Source organism: Ictidomys tridecemlineatus, chromosome 14 (genome assembly GCF_052094955.1).
Source record: "Ictidomys tridecemlineatus isolate mIctTri1 chromosome 14, mIctTri1.hap1, whole genome shotgun sequence".
Lineage (NCBI taxonomy): Eukaryota > Metazoa > Chordata > Mammalia > Rodentia > Sciuridae > Ictidomys > Ictidomys tridecemlineatus.
This window is the reverse complement of record NC_135490.1, coordinates 48,676,317-48,692,291: the sequence shown is the minus strand read 5'-3', so window position 1 is coordinate 48,692,291 and position 15,975 is coordinate 48,676,317. Positions and strand designations below refer to the sequence as shown.

Sequence of the window (15,975 nt, the reverse complement as noted above, 5' to 3'; positions counted from 1 at the left end):
CTAGGCATACTGCATTCCTATCCCCCGGTTATCAGACATGATGCCCCTGTACATGAAACCCTCTGCCCTGCTGCCTGCCTCATCCTGTTCATCAACAAAGAGGGTTAAAGTGCCACTTTCTGGGAAGCTTTCCCCTTAATCCACCAGTAGAGAGGGAAATATGTCTAGCTACCTTGAAGCACAGTGATCCTACACTTCGTTTGGTCACAGTCCCTCTTTGACAATGTGTTGAAGGTGGATGTCCTCCTAGAAAAATGTGTGCTCTCAAAAAAAAAAGTCAATATAATTCAGTGGGTTCTACAACTTCTAAGGACCCAGGTTAGGAGAAACGAATGAATACTTCATAGGTAGTCAGCAGCACATGAAAACGTGACTTCTGTTTTAGTCTTGCTGAAGATGGGCTCTTTCCTCCTTGTCCCCTGCATATGTTATACAAGAAAGACCTGGAGCAAATCTAAATCCAAGGAAAGAATCAGATGAACCCAAATGCCACAGCCATGAGATGGTGTGTGTATGTCATGGACTGACTGCAGTGTGCAGATGCCATTCATTAGGTGCTGGTCACAGAACTGTACCTAGAATAATGGTTAAACCCCAGGATAAGGTCTGTGTTAAGCAGGGAGAAGGATCAGGTCTAAGAGTGTCTCATGCTAACTAAAAATGCAATGATGTTTCTCACTTTAGTTACTTCCTATGTTACTATGAGAAGGGCAGTTTCTCCTTTACATCAGTAAAATTTACTGAGAATAAGTACTAGCCTTTAAATTGTAGAAGGGTAACAGTAAAACCCACTGGATCCTCCCCTATCAGATCTTGTGTCTTGCCTACACTGTTTCAGTTCAACCTTTCTGGAATAAAAATCATTGAATATGACAAGATTTTGCTTTATGATCTTTTATCCATCATCTAGAAAAATATCTTAACATAAACAATACAAGTTCAGCTACATCTACTCTGTACCTTTCCATTTCTTCTTTCCAGTTGTCCAAAACAGACAGAGGACTAAGAATCAGAAATGGTCCTTCATCATTTAACCTTCCCGTCAAGTAAATGAGGAGAGCAATCGTCTGAAACAAAGCAGGCAGTTTTGTTCACCTTTCCAGGAGACACAACCATAAAGTTCCCACAACCATAGGCAGAGAACACAAACTGTTATACATGACTTGCTTTATAAAGAAATTCCATACAATCTTCCACATATTAGGAAACTAGTACATTCTTAGAATGACATCAGGTAAGCTCAGTGACTTTGCTAAGGAAATTGATGGTGTTCAATTACTTCAAGAGTTAACGAGCAATGAGGCTCAATATTTATGTAACTGAACCAAAGGGAAAAACATCAGGAAAGAACAAAAATCAATGAAACCAATACACTTGTTGGAAAACAGCAGGAGTACTTTGAAACTATTAAGCCAGAAGTGCTAAGACCTGACAGCAAACAGTACCCGCATATCACAGCCTTGGCCCTTGGCTCAGCTGCTCTGATGAGAGTGCTTTCCTTCCTCCCCAATTTTCTCCCTCCTTCTATAACCATTTAGAGGGAGCCTTCTACTGGCTTAAGTTCTAAGCTCAAGTTATATGTGAACAAAACAGATACAACCTTTGGTCTTTCATAATGGGTGCATTATAATCATACTGTATAGCGAGATCCATATGTCATAGTTGTACATGCATATATCTATAACACACATTCAAATGCAGAAAACAGACAATAAATAATTCTCACAAGAAGTAGGAGTATGAAATGAAACTTTGCAAAGCCAAATGTGCATACTTCAGGACATGTTTGAGTACACTTATGTCTCTAAAGTTGATCTCAACAAAAAAAAACACGTGAAGAGCTTGCATCCCCAAATACTGTGCTATTTCTGAGGAAAAAATATGCCCTAAGGATCAAATTTAAAATACTGAGAAAACTATAGGCTCAAAGGTGTTCCATCAAAATTAATTTAAGTAACCCCAAAAAGGGGAAACTCATGATTCCTCATCAATAGGATGTTTAAGCAAATTATAAATTCTCAATGCCAGTTGAATGATTGTGAATATAATAAAATGCAAAACTACAGTTCCAATTTTACATTAATGAATAGAAACCATATAGGCTAGGCATGCACTGTAACTTCAATGATGTAAAACATACCTTGCTGCTTATGGCTGTGGTTAGAGTGCTGTGATGACAGAGTGGCAGTTCATTTTTTTGACACAATCATATTAATCTTATAAAGGAAATGATTTTCTCATTTAACTATCCTAGCCCAAATTGTGCCCAGAGCATCCCTCTAATAAGTGGCTTAACTGGATTAAAACCATTCTGTTGAGTGCTCCCTGAGGAAGCAATTTAGAGAAAGTTTGTCTTTTATTACCACAAATCAGAAGTGTCTACAAAATAAATTCACTAGTGAATTTTATCAAACATCTAAAATGGAAATGAGAACAATTTTACATAAACTCTTGCTGAAAATTAAAGAATTCACTTTTCAATATATTCTATGAGGCCAGCTTTACCCAAATACTAAAACCAGACAAAATTAGTATAAAAAAGGAATATCACAAAACAATATCCTTCATAATGTAGATGCAAAATTTCTAAACATTGTTTTACCAAAACAGACTTGGAGTTGGTATATTTTTAGAGAATTTAAAGTACAGGTGGAAAGGCAAAGGACAAGTGGAATTTGCTGGCTCTCTGTGAAGTCAGTAGGACAATTTCAATGACTGGGACAAAGGAGATTATAGGGAGGATACCTCCAGGAAACTGATTTTAGTTTCATATTTCTCGTTCAGGAATATACCAGGAACAGATTTGTTTGCCCAAGAGAGAGAAGTGATGAATTTCAGGGGACCTTATATAAGTGGTTGCATTGTTTCTGAATAATGCCAAGATTGATGAGGTACATCTGGCCTAAGTAAAGGAGGCTTCAACATATGATCAGACTAGCCTATGTGCACCGCTGCTCCAGCTTAAAGTTTATATATATAGTGAGCGCTGGAGGGGATAGTTGAACTTCTAAAAGGATGATGAGACCCTTGCTCATTCTCTCCAGTGACCACTGGTGAAACTTTCCTGGGATTGAAAAGTTTTTATCTTCCTGATTTCTGATCAAGCTGCCTCTGACATATATCATGATTATACCAGGATATCTTTTGTATCCTTCAGATAAGTAATCCTTATGTGATTAACCCAAGAGGTGTTGTGACTGAATTTTCCATTAATCCAAGGCCATGTGTCAACCCAGGGCAGTATTGCTTATTATTCTCGCAGAAGCATCAATTTCAACACTCCACCATTAATCACTAGATCAATGCCCGAGGGGGCCACATCTCATTCTCCCCTTTTAAGGTCAGAGAGTCTAAGTTTTATTTTGGAAAGCATAGGGTACTTCCTCCATATTTCTCTATCACTGTAGAAAAATGGACAGCAGCCCAACCCCAACCCACCCCCACTGAGAAAGAGAGAATAATATTAGAAGCAATACAGTTAACTTCATATAGTGTTACTAAGGAGGACAGTCAATTTGGTCCTTGGGCAAGTATACATGCTTCACACAGAGAAAAGCCCTAAATCTGAGCCCATTAACTTCACTTGTAACTCAAGTAACTTTTCTCACAGACACATGTCAATGCTCATATAAAGGTAATGACATAGTTAATAACTGCCCCTACAACTAGAAAAATCAATCCCAAGGTTGTGATCTCTTAAAAGTTAAGCATTTCGTATTCTAGTATATATATACATATACACACACACATACACCATCACACACACACATATATAACAGCACTTAAAGATGGTATTAAGCCAGGTGTGGTGGCACATGCCTATAATCCCATTGGCTCTGGAGGCTAAGGCAGGAGGATCAAGAGTTCAAAGCCAACCTTACCAATTTAGCGAGGCACTAAGCAACTAAGTGAGACACTGTCTTCAAATAAAATACAAAAAAGGGCTGGATGTATGATTAAGTTTTTAAGTGCACCTGAGTTCAATGTGGGGTACCAAAAAAATATATATATGGGAATGAGTTGTGAGGAGGTGTTTTGGTGTAGATAAACAGTGCTTCTTCACAGTAACATACCTGGCAGGTCTTACCAAGGCCCATCTCATCTCCCAGGATGCAGCCATTTTGACAGTGGAATCCCTGGGCTAGCCAGTTGACTCCCTTCAGTTGATAAGGGTGTAAATGAATTCCTAGAAATAAAAAATAGAGCAAAACCAGAGAGTAGACATTTCAGCACATATGTGGGCTAAGCTCTAAGGCTTTGAATGAAGAACATGGCTTACATTCCCTTAATGTCAAACTTTATTGGCTCTATCTTTTATTGGGATATTCTATGTATACAAACATTAGCTGATTTCCAAATTTCTTTTTGGGCAGACTTGGGTTACCATTCAAAGCCCTGAAACAGCCAGTCACTGTTATATAATCTTCTTGATCGATGAGAAACTCAGCCTGGAATTTGTTCTATAATACCCAGTCTCAAGCCACTGTCCTTTTCTGGAAATAAGTATTCCTGGAAGTGATGTGACAAACAACACATGGACTATTCATATGCTTGCTTAATGGCACTCATCTAAATCTGCCATTCCTGCTATATTGTCCCTTAAAGAAAAGGGGGACAGTAAAACATCATAATCCTGAATGTTCCCTTTCTGTTTACAAACATCTAGCAAATTTAAGGGACCAATGAGATCAAGCCTAGGCTGGAAAGTCCAGATACATATCATCTTGAAGGACATTGGCTTTCTCTATGCACACTGGGAACTAGGGCAAGTTAGTGTTATCTGTAAAAAAGCTACTTTCTTGCATGTATGCTGGTCATACACACAAACTAATGCTGATGTCACTGCTTCCTCAGTCTAACATGTAAGCCTCCTTCCTGAATGGGGCTGGGCAGAGAACTGAGGGCTCTGTGGAAAGGATACATATCACTTGTTTGGCCAGAGCCATCAGGCAAAACACCAGGAGCAAGAGAGGTACTGCTTGGAGAAGTACCTTCAGGGACCCAGATGCTATCTGTTCAGCCTGTTGCCACGGAACTCTTCGTGGAGCCGTCATTGATCTGTTAGAAGTTTTCCTGGATAAACCATATCTCCCATGCTGTCTCCAGCACCTTATTTGGCCTCCCCACAACCTAGTACAACTGGGCTGTGGACTGCCCCTGCTAAAGGACAAAATGAAAACAGGACTACACTGTGCGCCAACAGAGAAGCAGGGTTAAGAATGGAGACACTGCTACATAAAGGGTGTTTAAAACTGAACAAGGATGGCAAGACACTATAAATATTTATATTATATACATATATATTATATATATAATATATATTATATATAAATATATAATATATATAAATATATATATTATATATATATATATTTATAATTATATCTATAAAATAGTCAAAAGTAAAAGGTTGATGGGATGGGGATGTAGCTCAGTGGAAAGAGCACATGCGTCACACATATGAGGTCCTGGGTTCGATCCTCACAAAATAATAAGTAAAAATAAAGATATATATTTTTAAAAGTAAAAGGTTGAAGTGGTGGATAAAGAGTGACCCTCAAAGAGTTCATGCACAGACCTCAGAATCAGTGAATGTTACCTTATTTGGCAAAAAGGACTCTACAGCCCTGACTAAGGTTGAGGGCGTGGAGGTGGGAAGATACTGAGTTACCCTGGATTACCCAATCTAATCACTCACACCTTTAGAAAATGGACCCTTTACCAGATATGATTAGGAGGAGGTGACTATAATGAGGCAGTCCAGGTACCCTCGCCCAGAAGACCTTGCCATGATTAACCTTCCCCTCTTGTGAGATCAGGATGCCTTGCAGTTTGAAGTTTCCTCTTGTTCTAAATGATCTGTTGGCTCTCCAGAGTCAGATCTCTGTTCTAAAACTCCAGTCAATGTCTGGGCTATGATATTCTACAGAAGTTTTGCAAGATATTATCACTGGGGAAACTGAGGAAGGTTCCATGGGATCTTTTTTTTTAAACTGCATGTGAATCTATGATTAGTATATAATAACATGTTTAATTAAAATGATATGAAACTATACAAATATAACAATATTTAATACTTAGAAGATGACTGCAAAAGTAAAAAAAAAAATTATCCAAAAAGAAGTTAGACAGAAAAGGATTTAATATAGGGAATTAGGTCACTATAAAATTTTTTGTTGGAAGGGCTGGAAAAGCAGCCCCCGGTTTAGCTTCCTGGTACAACTGCTGGATAACCATCACAGAACTGGCTCATGACGGTGGTATCTACCTCCAGGACCAGGAATCCAGGAACCCACCAAAGGCATAGGCTATTTCCCCAAATGTTTTACAAAGAACACACACGACTGCTGGAATCAGGAAAAGAAAAATCTTAGCTCACAGTTTCCCAAAATATCCATTTACTTTAACAAACAGGATGACCAGTCGCTACCCTTGGGTCCAGTGTTCCCCCTCTTCCCTGCACTGCCTGGTAGTTTACACCCCGACTGCTCTTCCCAAAGCTTCCCTGGTGACCCGCCACCTCCGCAGTCCCCTGCAGTCTCTCCGGGTCACTGTGGCGGACCAGCCGCGCACAGAGGCCACTCTCCACCCGCCCACCACCCTCTGAGGGAAGCCGGCGGCGCCTAGTTTCCCGAGAGCCACTGAACCGCGGGTGGGACCCCACAGTCAGAGGCGGGCCGAGCGCTCTCCACCGAGATGGCCGCTCTCCAGGCGGGAACCTCCGGCGCGCCCCCCCCCCCCCCGTCCTGCCGTGGTCCGCGCCCCCCGCGCTCCATCAGCGCTTCCGCGAGACGACTGACGGCGACTCCGCCTCCCACGGGCGCCGCGACGGTCCCGGGCTCCCGTGAGGAACGGGGCGGGGGAGGCCGGTGAGGGTCGCAGTGGTGGCTCCCCAGGGCAGGACGGGACCCCGACTGACCGCGCAGGACGGCGCGGGCGTGAGTGACCCGAACGCCGTGGGGAGAACCACCCAGGGGCCAGCCACCTGCAGCCCGGCGCAGGCTCCGTCAGGAGAGTCAAAGGGGCGGTGCGTCTTCCAAGTCCTACCGCAGCGCCACCCGCACAGCCGGAGCCCAGGACCCGGGCTTCGCGCCCCATCGGGCACGTTTCCTCGCCCACCGCCCGGCTACCGGAAGTGCCTCGCGCCGAGCTCCACGCCCTACCGGCGGAGGGGAAGCACCGGCACCCGCGGGAAAACCTCCTTTCGCGAGACTCGGCTTGCGAAAACCTGGAGTGCACCATGTGGCGCGTCTGGGCGGCCCTTCTCCTGCAGCCCACTTACCTGTCAGGCCGCACTGCCGTAAGTCCTGCCCCTGCACCCGCGTCCTCACGGCCTCCAGTTGGCCCTTCGCCTGGAAGCCCGGCACTCGGCCCTCCATCTGTCTGCAAGAGGCTCCACCCCGCGCGCCGTGCATGCACAGCCTTTCCTGTGAGCAGCGGAGGACCCTGGGAGCGCCGCGCAGCCGCCAGGGGGCGCCCGCTGAGGACGTCTATGGCGAGCAGCTGGGAGTCCACCACAGGTCAGTCCTGGAGTTCTTGGCTGCAGCCCTGGGTGGCTACTCTGCTCTCAGGAGTCAGCTCAATTCTGTTGACTCTAGTTGTAAATTGGGGGAGACTCTGAAGCCCCCTGAGCTGTTCCCTGTTGACTATAGGCCAAGCGAAAGCCTCCAAATATTGCTGCCACCAAGGGCATTTCAAGGACGCTATGGGAGTAGGTAGATTGCCCACTGGGTTAGCTTCAGCCTTCGGTGGCAGATGCATACTGCCGAGCTGCGCCCCCAACCCAGGCTCGTACAGGAGGTCTCTGCACCAGATTTGAACCCAGATCTACCAGTCTCCAAAGCTACCCAGCCTCACTGCCTCCCTGTGTGATGAAAGAACCAACCCTGCCAATCAGGCCACTTCAGCCCCTGCTGTGGCCACCAAAGAGGAGACGGACAGCAGGAAAACACGGCCTTGGGGCTGCTGGGCCAGGACAGGCCAGCGTTGGCTCTCAGCTCTCCTGTGCGGCTGGATGACCTTGATCTGGTCGCTCTCTCAGAGCCTCAGTTTCCTCAGGGATATCTCATCCGCATCTGACGCTGGAGCAAGGGTTGAAAGACCGTGAACGTGGGTGGTGATCCTGGTGCCCAGCCTGTTCAGGAAGCAGTCCCCCCTGTGGCCTGGGTGGCTCCTGTGGGCAGGCCATGAGCCTCTGGGGACCTGCCAGATTGGTCCCTTGCAAGAGCTCATCAGACAGCCTTGACGCAGGGTCCAGCCCTTGCTCACGCCTTTGGCAAACCAGCCTCTCAGGTTGTTTCTGTTTATTTATTTATTATTTTGGTTTAGGGTTGTTCAGCCACCAACCCGCACCCCCCCCCCAATTGGGATAAACAGCTCTCCTGCCTGGTAAGGGAATGGCTTTTCCCAGTCTTTCCCTGTCCCTGAGTCCTAGTACCATATGTCCGCATCTCCCAGTTGGCTCCTAGTCAACGTTCAGTTTAGTTTTGTAAATAAGTGGCAGTTTCTCTTGGTGTGTTTTGACTTTGCTTATGTAACATGTGTGTCCCCAACAGAAAAGGGTCGGCTCCTGAAGGGAAAGACTGCCTCCTGTCTCCCCGCCTCACACACACTCTGTACTCGGCAAAGGGCCTCAGTATTGATTTTGTGGAGTAGCTGAGTACGTGAATGAGTGGATAAGTGTGTTGAGCATCAGGGAATAATAAGAAGTTAGAGAGTCTTTGTGGAGGAAGTGTTGATTAAGGGAAAAGCACCCCTGGGTGTGCTGGTGCCCTCCTGTAATCCCAGATTATGTCGGAGGCTGAGGTAAAAGGATAGGATATTTGAAGTCACCTTCAGTTTAGCAAAACTGTCTCAAAGTAAAAAGGCTGGGGATATAGCTCTGTGGTGAAGAGCCCCTGGATTCAATCCCTAGAAAGAGAAAAAAGCACCTGGGCTCTGGGTTCTTTTAAGCCACAGAAGGGACTTTAGGCAATGGGCAGAAGTCTTATTTCACAAACCAGGAGATCATGAAGCTGCTGAACCCTTTCTTGTTCTGGGTCTAGTGACTATCCAGTTCCTAGTCTGTTCGGTCAGGGAAAGGGTGGAACTTGTGTGCTGGGGGCCCTAGGCTACCTGCGCTGCCCTCCCCAACCCTCCTCCCTGCCCATCACTGACTTTTTTCCCTTACCCCTCCAGGAACACCCCCAGTGTGCCTGAGCGAGGCCTGCGTCTCAGTGACCAGCTCCATCTTGAACTCCATGGACCCCACAGTGGACCCCTGCCAGGACTTCTTCAGCTATGCCTGTGGGGGCTGCATCAAGGCCAACCCCGTGCCTGATGGCCACTCACACTGGGGGACCTTCAGCAACCTCTGGGAACACAATCAAGCCATCATAAAGTACCTGCTGGGTAAGCACCAATGGGGACACTAAGGAATGGGCTGCAGGGAACGCCACCTACTGCACCTGCCAGCCAGGCCTGGTCAGAGGAGGGGCTTTGCCCTGTCACTCACTGTGGGGCCCTGCTGTGTGAGTTATTCATCTCTAGTCTCAGTTTCTTTGTGTAACAGCATTAATAACATCCAAACTGTAGAGTTGTTTTGTTTGAGGTGCTGGGAATCAAACTCAGGGCCTTGCATATGTTAGGCAGGTGCTTTGTCAAAGTTTTGAAACAGGGTACTTGCAAAATTAGCCAGGGTGGCTTCAAATTTGCAATCCTCCTGCCTCAGCCTCCAAAGTAGCTGAGATTACAATCATGCAGGGCTTTGAGCACTACAGAACACACTGTGATGCATCAGCTTATCTGTGACATATACCAGGCACACAGGAGCTGATAGCTGTGGTCATTTTATTTTGTGGCTTCAGGATGCAGCATTGTCCTTGGCTAGCATTGACTGAGTTTTGAAAGCTGTGAGCAAATGGAGTTGAGGCTGGACATACCACATCAGACTTTAAGGCTACGGCCCAACGAAAGTTCTAACAGCTTATCAGAGAGTTAAGCTGTCCACGTAGGCAGGGCCTTCCGTGGCCTCACAGACTCTCCAAAGTACTTTTGACTTTGGTGTTGATGGTTTCATCCTCAGATTCCAATCCCCCGCCTGCCTTGTGTGCAGCTGGATTTCTGGTTCATGTTGTTGAATTCTCATCAGTCCCATGGAACCCAGAGGGAGTTGCAGCGCCAGGCTGCACCCCAATCCTGACTCAAACCCCTTGGCAGTAGGGATCTTTTCCTGCTGCCCCTTGCTGTCCCCTGTCCTGGGACCCTAAATGCTGGGAAGGGCCAGATTATGAAAAAAACAATCCATGCAGCCATGCTGGACAGACCTTGGCTCTGACAAATACTCATTAACTCTTTGAAAACCACTCAAGACACCCAAGGTAGGTAAAATGAAGAAGCTACCTGAGAGGGGACAAATCTTCTCAAAAGGACAGTCATCTCCTTACAAGACAGGAAATGATTCTAATTTGACAATTATGAAATCAAGGCAGCTGGGGCTCTTGGTGAAGGTGGGAACATGTACACAGGTGAAGGAGTCCTTGACTCACTCGTGCCTCGTGCTGCGGCACAGCTGCCACCAGGTAAAACCTGCCTGTCCTTTCTCCTTGACCCGGGCATTTCCTGGGTGGGATGCCCCTCCCAGTGCAGCGACAGCCTCCTGCTGGCCCCCCAGGGATGGAGCAGGGTGGTACTTGAACGTGGAGTGAAGGAATCTGCAGGCCAAGATGGCCAAGCCCCAGCCTGAGATGGCCCTGGGCCATCTGAGGCCACCAAAAGTGTCTTCCAAAGGGGGTGCCGCCTTTTGTTTCAGATCTGGAAGCTCAAGTGGCAAATATGTCTGTGGTTTCAAGGCTACAACTCAGGACAGTCCCTTCCCCAGAGCCCAGTGACACAGCCAGGGCCTTGGCAGGACCATAACGAAGCAGCGGGTGGTCCAGACATGTAGCGAGGTGGGCTGGGTTCAGTGCTGACTCTCACTGTGGGGTCTGGGCCAGTCCCGGAGCCTGATTTTTCATTGACACACTGGCAACCGCGCTCCTCCAGGTTATAAAATTTAATGAGAAAATATGAGTAAAGAGCTCTCCTCAGTCTGCACGTGGTGGTTGCTCTTTGCGGTGGTAGTACTCTCATTCCTCACATTAATCCCCGCACAGGACTGTACGGTTGTCAGAACGCTTTTGAACTGTCATCCCATTTTATCCTGTAGGGTGGAAGCTGGGGAGGTATCGTTCACCTCATTTGATAGATGAAAAAACTGAGGTTCAGAGAGGTCCTCAAGATAGGCTCATAGTTGGCCTGATTTCTGGTCCTGTGCCCTTTCCCCTGTCCCATGCCCTCTCCTCAGGTATAAGGGACAGACATAGCTCCCTTGTCACTGTGTTGAAGGGAGCACAGAACACTGAGGGCTGAAGAAGTGTGGGAAGGACACTGGCAGTTTTTGAGTGTCTGTTATGTTTTAGGCTGTTTATATCTACTGCCTCTTTAATTCTCGTTAACATCCTGGAACTAGGGATTATCGTTCCCATTTTACAGATGAGGAAACTGAGGCTCAGAAATGTGAAATGATTTTGCCAAGAACAGACCTTCATTCCAGAATAGAATGGGGCTTGTGCTCTGGGGGGCAGATAGCATCGAGGGGGGGAGGAAGAAAGATGGGCAATTAGGCCCAGAACCACTCCTTTTGCTTTGTGGTCAAGGGCGCTGGCCTCCCACTGGCCTGGAGCTGATTCTTACTGGGAGGACCTTAGACCTGTGCCAAGATTGGATCCATCCTGTCCTGTTCCCTGTACGTTGGCAGGGCTCATGAGGAGTGGCCTCCAGGCTTGGACCGTAGCCTTACCTCACCGTGTCCCTGAGAGTCCTGTTGTACATGGAAAGCTGCTCTGAGCCGGGCACAGAACAGCCGGCACTAGGCCATCAAACCCTTGACCCCAGGGCCAGGGGCTGATGGTATCAGGAGGCAGACCAGAGAGCTGCGAAGTCTGGTGGCCTTGGCCTGCGAGCTTGGTCGCTGCCAAGTGACCTGCTTCTCTCCACTGTAGCTCCAGTCTCTGTGAAATGGAGGAGCCAGTGCCACCGGGAGTGAGTCTGCTGTGACACTGACTGGGACGTGTGGTTCAGAGGGCCACGCACAGGGCCTGGCACCCACCGAGGGCTCAGCAGGGCATAGGCACCCTTCTTGGTGGGGTGGGTTCCAACCGGACTTCATCCTGACAAGCTGTGTGACTGCAGAGGGCCACCAGCCTCTCAGGCCTCAGCTCTCCACCTGTGAAGTGGCGTCTAGCTCACGTGGTTAATCAGGATGCTCTAAGGGAAAGAATCTCTGCTTATTTTATTTCTCAGGGAAGCACTGACGCGGACCTGGCTCCAGAGCAGGCAGTACAGGTACGTCCCCGCCACCAAGGCCTTGGGTTACTTCATTTTTTTCCCGTGGTACATTCAAGTAGGCACCAGTATATTCCCATTTAACAGATGAGACTCACAAAGACAAAAGAAGTGTATTTCCCAGGAAAAGGTAGAGCTGGGATCAGCTAGGGGGCCTCAAAACTTCTGTCCTTTGTCTCCTGGCTCTCCTGAAGTCAGATTCCCCACCGGCAGGCCCCGAGTGATGCTGCTCAAGAGATTGGCTGAGCAGAGCCTCCGGCCTCACGGCTCCCATCTGCAGTGGCTGCTTGGCTGAGCTTTGCAGGCCAGCCAAGCCCTGGCCTAGGCCTGACTCAGTACTGGGGTCACCTTCGCATCACACTGACCAGAGGCTTGGAAGGCACATCCTGGGGTCCCGTCTCCATCAGGGTTACTCCTGGGGATTAGTCTAGAACAGCCCCTCACCTGTGGGCCTCGATACCTGGGGCCTTGATACCTGGGTGGACACTGGAAAAAGAGAGAGTGCTCAGGCTCCTCTGAGGTCACCCAGAACAGACTTCTTTCTAGATGGACAGAGGAAAAGATATTTGCAATGCCAGCAAGGATGGCGTCCACTGGTCCAGAGGACAGCAACTACCATCCATGTACCAAGTGAGCTTGGGCAAGCCGTGTGTTTCTTTCATGGGTGAATTCACCCCAGGCCCCTCAGGAAATCCAGAGACCTGGAGCAGGTGGGCTGAACTAGGCCCGGGGCCACTGTAGTGTATCCTCCTCGCAGCCTGCTTGCTGGAGGGTGCGACCTCAGCTGTTCAGAACACAGGCGCCTCACTGCACTCTGCCTCTCCCCCAAGAGACATACAAGCACTACCTTGTGGACTTAGGGGAGACAAGAGTGTGGCCTCACCAGATACAGGGGCGCAGGCCTGTAATCCCAGCCACTTGGGAAGCCAAAGCAGGAGGATCACAAGTTCGAGGCCAGCCTCAGCACTTTAGCGAGGCCCTAAGTGACTTAGTGAGCCCCTGTCTCAAAATGAAAAGTAAAAAGGGCTGTGGATGAGGCTTAGTGGTTAAGCGACTCTGGGTTCAGTCCCAGGTACCAAAAAAAAAAAAAAAGTGTGGCCTCACATCATCGAGGAAGCCAACAGACAGGCCCCTCACTCTTTAGCCTGGCCCTTGCCTGAGGCTTTCCCACTGTGCTTGGATCCAGTCTCTAGAGTGCCCCCACCCGGCCCTTCAAGACCCCTTCAACCCACTGCCTCTGTTGAATCTTCCAAGGGCTTCTTAGGGCCTGAGCAACATCGTGGTACTGCCAGGTTTATTCTACAATATCTACAATATCATATATATTTTGCATAACAAAAAAACATAATGCAAACTTGTAACAATTCAAGCAATACCGGGATCATAAGGAAAAGTTTGCAGCCTCCTTCCTTCTATCCCAAACACCAATCTACACAAGCACGCTATTCCAGCAGCATGAGATGTGTCCACGTCACTGATCTGGCAACGAATCAGGTCACCCTGTGTCATAGCTCATGGTTTTGTTTTTATGTTTCCCGCATTTGCTGTTTCATCTTCCTGCCCTCTGTGGCAGGCTGTGTCTCTGAAATGCTGGCTCCGTGCGGGGCACATTCTGGGGACAGGGCCACTCTGGGGTCCCAAGGGCATAGAAATTGTTTGGCAGCCTGAGACCAGACCACAGAGTTTCCAACTGCCTGGATACTTCCTTCTTGGGGCCCTGAGTTCCAGAAACTTCCCCAGTCACTTCCGCAAAGTCCCGGAGAGGAAGGACAGCATCCCATTTAATCGGGCCACTTCTTCCTCTGGGAATTTTTATTGGAATGCCCTTTCCCACATCACTCCTCAGGAGCCTGAACGAGCCCAGGCAGGCAGAGCGGTGACCCAGTGGGGCAGAGCGGTGACCCAGGCAGGCTGCGGGATGGGGGCTAGGAATTTCATGGTCTCCCTGGCTGCAGCAGGACTGCCTGGCCAGGGACATGTGGGGCCCCCACTTGGCAATCAGTGCAGGACCTGTGTTTGTTTTAGATAAAAACCACGGACTCAGTTCCAACAGTCACAGGCCTCCGGAGCCCCATCCTGCTGAGGAAAGCGGGAGCTGATAAAGAAGGCGCCTTGTTCTGCAGGAGAAAATACATAAGGATACCAGGTGTCCTTGCCATTCCTGGTGCCTACTACAGGCCAGACCCTGCACCGAGATCTGGTGGACAGCCCATGGGGATTCAGCATCATCCTCACATTTCAGAGACAGGGAGAAGGTTAGGCCCAGGGAGGGGAGGGGAGGCACCTGCCTGGGAGAGCAGAGCCCACAGCGGCTTGGGCTTCCTGGAATTTGAACCCAGGCCACTTAAGCCTCTCTGGGGACCAGCCACCCTTGTGTGGGTGTGGCCGTGTGTGTACATCTCATCCTAACAGTTCCCACTTCGGCTCTTACTAGTACCACACCCAATTTATAGGTGAGAGGTTGGGTAACTTACTGGAGGTCTCACGAGTCAGTGGCTGAGGCCCAGGGCAGAGGTCCACTCTGGGGTCTGGTAGAGATCCCCAGGTGTCTGAACCTGAACTTCAGACCGACGCTCTTCACTTGCCACTGGTTCCCAGGCTCCACATCCTGGTAAAGGCAGCTGCTTGCCCAGGCTGAGGAAGCCTGGCACCATTTCTGATACTCTCACCCCTCCTCTGCTGGCCCATGCCCCCATCTTGGCCCACTTGATCTACTCCAGGGGCTTCCACCTGGCCATCTTGCTTCAGCACTTGTCCCTGGAGCCCTTGAGTGAGGAAGGAGAGGGGTGGGAGAATCCGGGGGCTCCAGGAAGCAGAGGTGGGAAGAGGAACTTGAACTTCCACCAGGGCTCCTGCCCCAGTCAGAGCTGAAGCGGGGTCCAGGCGCGGTGCCCCTGGAGGGGGCATAGCACAGCACATACCTGCATTTCCTCTCCATGCAAATCCTGGGTGACACCAGCCCCATCACCCTCCTCCCCTGAGGTGACATCCTGCCTTGTTAAACACGGACGCTGAGCTCCCTTCTTTGAGCACATGTTGCTGAAGGCCTACTTTGTGCCTGTTCAGGTTCTGGGGACACAGGGATGACTAAGACACAATGTGGGGCGAGGCAGCCCATGCAGCCCCACTCCCACTCCACATCAGCCTCCTCCTGCCCAAGCAGGGCTTCCTCTGGCCGCCTTCCCAGGCCTCTCCCATCATCCTCTCATGGCTTCCGGCACCTTCTCTTCATACTCCCCTGTGTGGAATCAAACACTCTTGTGACTTTAGTTGCCATCTGTTCACCACTGGGCTGCCAGCTTTCTCGGACAGATCCGTGCATCTCCACACCCAGCCTGGTGGCCACCAAACACCAAAACCCCACAGCTGTGGGAAAGCCAGTGAGCAGGACCCCAGGTTGCTGGAGGAACTTTGAGCTTGGTTGGGGAACCTCTCAACAAAGGAGGGAGGGAGGCCATGCTTGAAGGTGGTGTCCTTGACCTCCAGGTCTCCGGGTGGGTGGGTGGGGGTCTGGGAACCAAAGAGGATGAGGTGCTGCTGGCCTGAGTTGGGGAGGGATGGGGAAAACAGCCCTTGGAGTCGTCCGCAGGTCTGTTGACTGCGCCTGACCCC

General features: G+C 49.0%; 2 pseudogenes; one reads left to right on the top strand and one right to left on the bottom strand.

Moving 5' to 3' along the window:
• The window catches only part of LOC144370371 (chromodomain-helicase-DNA-binding protein 1-like), a 34,957-nt pseudogene extending 27,552 nt beyond the window's left edge, over positions 1 to 7,405 (bottom strand).
• An 8-nt stretch (positions 7,406 to 7,413) lies between these two features.
• The window catches only part of LOC144370523 (endothelin-converting enzyme 1-like), a 37,626-nt pseudogene continuing 29,064 nt past the window's right edge, over positions 7,414 to 15,975 (top strand).